This window comes from Scylla paramamosain, unplaced genomic scaffold (assembly GCF_035594125.1).
Source record: "Scylla paramamosain isolate STU-SP2022 unplaced genomic scaffold, ASM3559412v1 Contig29, whole genome shotgun sequence".
Lineage (NCBI taxonomy): Eukaryota > Metazoa > Arthropoda > Malacostraca > Decapoda > Portunidae > Scylla > Scylla paramamosain.
In genome coordinates this window covers 222,501-231,868 of record NW_026973694.1, presented here as the reverse complement: position 1 = coordinate 231,868, position 9,368 = coordinate 222,501, and the positions used below count along the sequence as shown (strand labels likewise).

Below are 9,368 nucleotides of genomic sequence, written 5' to 3'. Positions count from 1 at the left end.
AGTGTTGCTGGCCTTAAAAAGAAAGAGAAAGGGACTGGGGGAGGCATATAATCTTTATAGCAAAACTGAATATCACTATAGTTCCTGGCCAGTGAATTACCGATTGAGCTAAAGTGGTCATTAAATGCCTCTGCAATAGCCTGAGGATTACTAATTGTGGTGTTGTTATGCACAAAAGAAGATGGTAGTTGGAGTGTTTGGTAGTGTGTGTGTAGCAGTAGGTAGATTGGATTATCCATACCATTATTTACTTAAGGAGTACGTTTTGTGTCACTCTGAAAACTTTGGTGCTGGATGAATGAGAGCTCTTGTGTAAATAACATCTCGTGAATATTTTACCTTTAGAGATTTAGGGAGGGAGGGAGGGAGGGAGGGAGGGAGGGGAAGAGATGGCGTAGGGAGGGAATGTAGGAGGACGTAAGAGAGTCAGGGAATGGGGACGGAGGGAGGAGGGAGGGACAGAGTGGAGGGAAGGCAGGAGTACCAGCCCTTCCTCCAATTCCTCTTCCTTCTATCCTTAAAATCAGTCAGCCAATCCTTCTGTCTGTCTGTTGAGATTCTTACTTTTCAAAGCATTTCCCGTTTATTTTTAATGATATTTGAATGACCTTCTCAGGCTTGACGAGAATAGGTGTTTTGCGTCTGTTTCATGGTTCAATATATACTGCCATATGAATGTATGTATGTATGTATGTATGTATTGCATGTATGTATATCCTTTATCTGTAATCATACATTTACAGATAAACGTTCACCTTCCGCAGGTATGTCGTGGTGGAAGAGTTGGTAGCCCTGCACATGTCCATCCGAGAATTACGTCACAGGTGGGCACAAGCCGCAGTCATTCGCCGGCGCCTCCCTGCAGTCTCAGGTAGCAGCGGCGATGCGTAGTGCTGTTGCTTTGTACTGAGTGAGCGTGAAAGAACCCTCGTGACGATATATGGTGATGGACGTGTGGGCCTTTACGTTGTGGAAATAGAAGGTGAGATTTGTCTCGATTTCCACCGTAGTATGAGTTAAATTGAGGTGAAGGAGTGAGGAGAACTATGCGGGTAGTTAGTGGGTAGGCTTGTTTGGTAACGTCTTGTCTGGACTCTTGAAGCTCTCTGGGAGTTGTAATTAATGTTAATGCTTTGTTGCTTATTAAACTTAATGATCCCAGAGGCAATATCGTACATGTGCAAGGTAGGTGTGATTGCAGGGAGTGGTGTCACGTTGGAAGTAGGGGGGCAGGAAGAAAAGCCACACGCACGCTCTCCAGCTGTATTTCACGAAGACGAGTAAACAACAATACATATAGGAAATATAGGCGGACAGGCGTACTGGTGGAAGTAGGCAGGCAGGGGCATGAGAGGTCAGGCGCGCAGCTGCTCTCTGGCTTCCCTGTTTCGGCAGGTTCGTAAATCACCTCGCACACCCTCGCTTCCCCACCTCCACGTGAATCCACTCATTACATACATGCTTATCAAGCAATTACAACGTCACTGAGTACAAATCGGGCATAGTATTCTGGTCGTTACAGTGGGAAAACAATGGTGGTGGTGACTATCGGAAGAGCTAAGTGACGAAACAGGCGGTAGCGGACAGGAGTACCAACCTTTACGATACATCTGTGCTCTGCTTCCATTTTCTATTTCGTATATTATATTTCAGTGTGTCTTAAACGATGTTCTGCCGTACCACTCACTACTGTATTTAGTCGTTTCATTCATTTTGTTGTTCAGAGTGAAGGAGATTGTAAAAATGTACTATTAAGGCATTATAATATTTAGCAGCGCTGAATCGTATTTCGGATATGTTGGCACCCTTAAATGTCGATGCAAATATAACACGTAGGTAATAAGACTAATGGAATTCTGCCATAAGTACTGCTTATTTGTTATGTGTGAAGTGACAGAAGCACGTGCAAATCTTATTCTGAATCTCTACTTTCGAAATAAAAGATGCGTGTTCATGTTGATTAAAGTGGGAGAGAGGAAAGGAGGAGAAGGATAGAAGGATCTCGTCTCCTCGACTTTTAAAGCTCCCTCCCTCTGGCTCGTTACTTTGTGGTGTTTATTCGGTGTTTGTTCAGCTTAACTGTTCCATTGGCATTATCTATTAAGTAAGGAAGATACTATAGCAGTGGTGTAGTACTGATTGATCTGATGGTGGTTATCTATGCTGGTGGAGAACCACCTGCGCAGTAACTGTTCCCCCTAACAAGTCTCATTTTAGCGTAAATCAGATTATGTCACGATTGCGTTGTTGATAAATGGATATCCGCACTCTCTTCGCCTCTTATTTTCCATTCCATTTCGACAGTACCTTTTGTAGAGGACGGTGATGTCTCGGGGTGTGTTGGCAGCGGTGCGCGTCGCCATCATGGCTGACGTCATCAAGTCTGCTGGGGAGAAAAATAATGCTGCTTCGGTGCTTTTTTTTTTTCTGCTTACTGATTACTTATTATTTATGTGGAAATATAAATTATTTATGTGGAGAGAGAGAGAGAGAGAGAGAGAGAGAGAGAGAGAGAGAGAGAGAGAGAGAGAGAGAGAGAGAGAGAGAGAGCGCAGTAGATTACGGACGCATCATATTATTCTTTGGATTGTTTACTTTGCAGGTATGCGAGCATGCGTATTCTCTCTAACACTAGCCTTGCGAATGGTGATAAACATGGCCAGTTTTAATAATGGTGATGGTACATGCTTGCTTTCACTTCATCTTGAGCAATGAAAGGCGTGTTTATGTTGTGGAGTGTCTGGAGTGAGCAGGTCTGTGATACAGGCACTAAGGGAATGTGTGATGAGGCGGGAGAGCTTAGGGAAAGTTGTGCGTTGTCATGTCCAGCTGTGTACCTTCTGCATCACTGCCCACTCACTGTTATGTAGGTTAGGTTAGGATAAACTTGTATTAGGAGATAAGGAAATGTTAGGGGGCAGGATAATTTAGGCTAGGCTGAGCTTAATGTTCCTTAAGAGATAGGTTAGAATAGGCTAGGCTAAATTTATGTTAGAGTAAACATTTGAGGTCCCAAGGGTTAGGCTAGGCTAAATTCATGTTAAAAGGTAGGTTAGGTTAGATTACACTAAATCTATGTGAGGTCTCAAGCACTGGATCAGGGGGTAGTTTGAACATATCAACTACCCAGCGGTGACCTCCCTCAACGTTTCCCTGTCTCACAACACAGGGGGGACAGTCACAATTGACTTCCTTAACGCAATTCTACTTCATGCACCTAATACACTCGCATCCTTAATTCAGAATTTGTATATTAGTTTTGGCTAATCCTTCTGGCTCGTTTTCCTTGGGGATTGACACCTCATTGGACCTTTTTTATATATAAATTTAGTTGTCCTTAGTCATTGCCCCATTTACAATAGAAAAAAAAAAAGTGATCGGTTAAGACAGGCTAAAGTCACCATGTTGGAAGATAGGTTTGACTACATTAAGCTAAGCTTGTGTCAAGAGATAGATTATTAATGTTTGATTGTGATTGATTTGTGGGTTACGTTAGGTTAGCTTAAAACTGTCATAGGATACTGTCTTGTACTACTTATATTAGTATTTGATTTACCGTGTGGTTGACTTGAGACGCTGCAGCAAAGTCAGTGAATCAGCAACTCCCGCTAATCGTCCCCTGCGTGTGGACAGTTTGCATTATGGATCAGTTAGCATGACAAACACTTCACTTCCCTCCCCGTGATCAGCTGGAGGCGAGGTGTTGCATCAAGGGAGGCAGTGAGTGGGCGTGCCATTCACTGCTTCATTTCCCAAAGCCATAACTTGAAATGCAAGACAATTTAGCACAGGTAACAACAAGGGGACGCCATAGTAATGAACACGCTACATTTTCTTTCTATCACCGTCTCATGCTTACCATATCAGAGAGAGAGAGAGATGTGTGTGTGTGTGTGTGTGTGTGTGTGCGCGTACGTGCGTGTGCGCGCATGTGCGTGCGCGCATTATCCAACTGTATCAAATATTCTGTTCAGTAATCCCCCGCCACACACTACAGCACACACAAACTCAATTTTCTTGTAATGGAGTGGAGTGAGAGTAAACAGTGAGGTGGAGCTTGTAACGTGGCCTTGCTGGGTAGTGGACAGTGGACATCCTGCCGAGTGGGGCTTGATGGGGTGTCTCTCTCTCTCTCTCTCTCTCTCTCTCTCTCTCTCTCTCTCTCTCTCTCTCTCTCTCTCTCTCTCTCTCTCTCTCTCTCTCTCTCTCTCTCTCTCTCTCATATTTATATTAGAAGAATCTAACTTTGGGAATGAGAATACTGTAATTCGTTTTTTTTTTTTTTTCGTGTTTCTAGTATTTTATTTATGCGGATTTTACTTTAGTTAATTTAATGTCGCTTTGGTCATTTATTTGTGGAAATTTATTTTGTGGAAGTGTGAGGAAGAAGAACAAGCTTATTAATTTAAGAATCAGAATCAGAATCAGAATCAGAATTTATTTCCATTATACAATGGTTATTCTTTAACATCTTATAGATAGAGATTATTAACACAGAAAACTGAGTAAAACTGTAAAACATTGCATTAAAAGAAAAGAATATATATAAAAGCAATTAAAACTAAAGCAAAGACAATTAAACATTTGAAATACAATACCTTTAAAATAGTTAAAAGAATTACAACTGAAATTGTTGATGTCTTAAGTGTGCCATCAGACGTCGTTTAAACGAGCTACAAGAATTTGACATAAGTACATCAGACGGGAGACTATTCCAAAGACAAGGTCCTGCTACTGTAAGGGACTTTCCACCTAAACACGTTAAGTATTTTGGCACGTAAAGCTGTTGCTGTTGCCTTGTGTTTACAGCGTGGTCGTTGACATCACACACTCTTGGTAGTGTAAATAGCCACTCTGGTAATTTTTTATTCATAATGTTGTATACAAACACACCCAATTCAAAGTAGTATTTTTGCTTGACTTTAAGCCAACCGAGCTCTTTAAGGTATGGGGTGACGTGGTCATGTTTCGTGGCTCCTCCCAGTGATACCTTTGCCGCAAAATTTTGTAATTTTTGTGCGCGACTGATCTGTGTTGAATTAGCCGCGCCCCATATGTTTATGCCGTAATAGAGCTGGCTTAAGATTAATGTTTGAATCACATTTATTCTACTACTTTTATCAAAGTTACTTTTTTATTCTGTTAATGTACATTATTAGGCCGTAAACTTTCCTGCTCAATTCCTTAATGTGTTTGTCAAAGTTCATGTGAGTGTCAAAATATATACCTAAGTTTTTTATTGAATTACTAGGGAAAATAGGGTTACCGTCAACCAACATGTGCGTATCAGCAGAGATCTGTGATAAAAGTCCCCTAGTCCCAACAAACATACATTGAGTTTTTTAGTGTTTAACAATAGACCATTCATGTTAAAATAAAGTTTGGCCTTCGCTATACATTTTTCGCCTCTTCGTATTAAACCGTGAATATCGTTAATGTCACCGGTATGGATAAATTGCGTGTCATCAGCATACTGAATAACCTGGCAGTTAGAGAAAAAATGGGAGAGATCATTTACATATATATTAAAAAGTATGGGACCCAGTACTGATCCTTGAGGAACTCCGTAAGTAACACTGCATTTTTCCGACATGCAATTTATAATTCGAACGGACTGTGTTCTGTCTTTAAGATAGTTGCTAAACCAGAAGGAGTCAATCATTAATTTTGAGCATTTTCTGAGTAAAACATTGTGGCTCACACTGTCAAAAGCCTTGGACAGGTCACACACTGTAATGAGAGACACTTTCTTTCTATCCATATTAGTATATAGTGTGTTGGAGAGTGTAAGAAGAGCAATGTCTGTAGACAAGGATGACCTGAAGCCGTGTTGTGTGGTACTGAGAAGGTTATTCGTTTCTAAATATTCGGTAAGCTGTGATGCAACCACCTTTTCTAATATTTTAGACACTACAGGCAGAAGAGAAATAGGGCGGTAGTTTTGTGGTTCGCATTTGTTCCCAGATTTGAACATCGGAACAACAACAGAGTGTTTCCAAGACGTGGGAACAATCCCTGTTGCTATGGAAGTATTCAGTATGCAGGTGAGGTAGCTGACGATCACTGGGAGGGAGTCTTTTATATATCGAAATGGGATGCCATCAGATCCATATGAGTTGGTGTTCTTCATGTGTTTTATTATTAATGTTACTGTTTCCCAGGTTGTGGGTGAGGGTCGGAACATTGTGTCTGGAGTTTCATAATTTAAAATATTTGTAACATATTGTTGACCATTATCATAATGTATTAAGCTTTGACGTGATTTTTGGAAAATTTCACTCCCAACCTTGCTGAAGTATTTATTAAAATGTTCAGCTCGTTGTTTTGTACTCTCCTCCCCATCATCGTCACTAACCGGTAGTATAACAGTTTTCTTTTTGCCATCTGGTACTAGCTCTCTAATAATCCTCCAGGTTTCTCTACTGTTACCCTTGCTATCTTCGAGATTTTTAATATTATGTTCAGACTTAGCTTGGTGCAATGCAGACTTTACTTCTCGCTTTAAATTTTTATAAGAATTTTGCAGATCAACATTATTTCTATGTTTACTTAAACTCCTCTGTACACAGTTTCTTCTATGAATCAAAGATCTTATATTCTCAGTCATATATGGAGCAAAAGGTCTTTTTACTTCCTTGGTTACCAGAGGTGCACATTCATCCAGGCATTTGAGAAAGGTCTCGTTAAATATGGTAACCTGATCATTAACGTTATCAGTATTAAATATCTTATCAAGTATATGACATTGTAATAAAATTAAGTTACAAAATACATCAGAGGAGTAATTTTTAAGTTGCCGGAAGGTTTTCACAATTGGCTGCCGCTTTGGCTTACTTACATTTAGTGTGACAGTGATGAGGTCATGGTCACCTATAGGGCAAGGGATGACATCATTAGAAAGAGCTAAAGCTGGTCTGTTGGTTACAATTAAATCAATTAGTGTTGCAGAGCAGGAAGCTGTTCTTGTGGGTTTGTCAATTAGTTGTGTTAAATTAGCATTAAAAATAACATTTTCCATCTTATTGTCCTTCGATAAAATATTACAGTTAAAATCGCCTAGTACATAAAAAGCCTTATTTCTTAGAGCAATGAATTTAAAAATTTCGTGTATGTAGTTGAAAGTGTCCACTCTAGAATGTGGATGACGGTATAAACAGCCAACAATAAAAGCAGGCAACTTGCGACATTGTACTGTCAACCATAAATCCTCCACACCTTCGGGTTTGTCTATCAAGGTAGTGTTAATTTGCGTTACTGTAAGATAATTCTTGACATAAATACAAACTCCTCCTCCTCTGCCTTTGTCACATCTATAAAGAACATAATTAGGTATATTTACATATTCATCAAAAACATCAGGAGTGAACCATGTTTCAGATACGCACAATATGTCTGTGTTTCTTTCTTCCAGTAAGAGACATATCTCCTCTTTATGGGTCAAAACACTTTGTGCATTAATATGATCTACCGTAAGATTGTTCCTTTTATCAACATTAACTACACCGGCGGCACCTTCTTCGCCAAACCCCTATGTGCTGTAATAATGACATAACCTTTGTTTATGCCCTAACTGGTTACATAGTCCACATCTCAGCAAGTGGTCGAATCTACAGTTTTCTTTGTGATGGTTAAATTCACCGCAATTATAGAAGGAGGAGGAGTAAAGAAGAAGAGCACTAAGAAGACGAAAAGAAGAGTATGAAGAGGAAGAGGAGTTAAGAGAAAGATGACTAAGAAGACGAAAAAAAAAATAGAAGAGGAGGAGGAGAAGTAAAGAATAAAAGGACTAAGAAGACGAGAGAGAAAAAAAAAGGAGAAAAAGAGGAAGGAGTATTAGAAGGAGGAGGAGGAGGAGGAGGAAGAGGAGGAGGAGGAGGATTGGTAGCAACAGAGGCAGTTCCTTACAGATGACGAGGGATAAGCAATGGGAAAGGGAAAAAGGAAGAGAAATGAAGGTCAAGGACAAGATGGAAGAGAAGATGATAATAAGAAAGAAGAGATGAGAGGTGAACGTAATGGAATGTAATGAAGAATGGTCAACAAGGAAGCATAAATAAAAGGGTTCCGGTGTGAAGAGTATAGAAGGGAAAGATGATAATGACGATAAAGAAGGCCACGAGAAGGAAGAGGAGGTACAGCAGTAGCAGGAGGAGGAGGAAGAGAGTAGTGGTGGTATCGAGAAGGAAGGCAAGGCAAGGTAGAGGTGGAGGAGGAGGAGGAGGAGGAGGAGGAGTAGGAGGAGGAGGAAGAAGAGAGAAGTAGTTACGTCGAGGAGGAAGAGGACGTGAAGGTGGAGAATGAGTAAGAGGAGGAAGAAAACGTGGAGTTGAAGAATGTGGAGGAGGAGGAGGAGGAGGAGAGAAGTAGTGGCGTGGAGCACAAGTGCGGCGGGACTGCCAGGAATTGATTATCACCCAACAGTGGCAGAGAAAAATTATTGTGTGAGGAAGCTTGGCCCTGTACGAGGCGCGACCAGGGCGGCGGCGGCGGCGGCGGCGCTGGTGGTGGTGGTGGTGGTGGTGGTGGTGGTGTGGTGGTGGTGGTGGTGGTGGTGGTGGTGGTGACGATGATGACGATGATGATAATGACGAGGATGATGTGGAAGTGAAATAAGAGAATGAAGAAGAGGAAAAGTGGAAGAGGACCTGATGAGGATAAAGAGGAAGAAGAAGTGAAATAAGAGGATGAAGAAGAGGAAGAGGAGGGTGGAAGAGGAAAGTTAATGTAGTAAATATGAAAAAAAAAAAAACTAAATACTTGATAAGGATGATGAAGAGGAAGCGGAAGTGGTGGAGGAGGAGGAGGAAAAGAAAAACAAGAACAAGAACAAGAACAAAAGAACAAGAACAAGAAGAAAGGTAAAGAAAGAAAATGTGAACACTAAATATAATATGAAGAGGATGAGAAAGAGGAAGTCGAGTAAGAAGATGAAGAAGAAGAGGAGGAAGAGGAGGAGGAAGAGGTGGAGGGGGAAGAAAGAAAAGGAAGAGGACGAAGGCTAAGGAAGAAAAAGATTAACAAAAAAGAGATACTGGTAATAAGAGGAGGGGGAAAATGAGGGTGACGATAATGATAGTGATGAGAAGAGAGGGGAGGAGGATGGTGAAGGGGAACACTGCTGCTTGGGAACCTTAAAATGATAATATATGGTGCCTCCCAGATTAACTTTGTACGTGTGTATTTTCTTTTTGTTTGACCTCCCTGTACAGTTACACCCACATCTGCTTTACTTAAACTAAGCTAATTAAAGAGAGAGAGAGAGAGAGAGAGAGAGAGAGAGAGAGAGAGAGAGAGAGAGAGAGAGAGAGAGAGAGAGAGAGAGAGAGAGCAAGTGTGTGTGTGTGTGTGTGTGTGTATGCGCATGCACG

General features: G+C 41.0%; 1 protein-coding gene across 3 annotated transcripts in view; it reads left to right on the top strand.

Moving 5' to 3' along the window:
• The first annotated feature begins 415 nt into the window (after nucleotides 1-415).
• The window catches only part of LOC135097705 (calcium-dependent secretion activator-like), a 228,904-nt gene continuing 219,951 nt past the window's right edge, over nucleotides 416-9,368 (top strand). The window contains exons 1-2 of one of the 3 annotated variants that reach the window (XM_063999690.1): nucleotides 416-546; nucleotides 765-982. The gene's annotated coding sequence lies outside the window, so the exon portion shown is untranslated. The remainder of the gene's footprint in view (nucleotides 547-764; nucleotides 983-9,368) is intronic. The other 2 variants (XM_063999692.1, XM_063999691.1) reach the window with 2 other exon arrangements.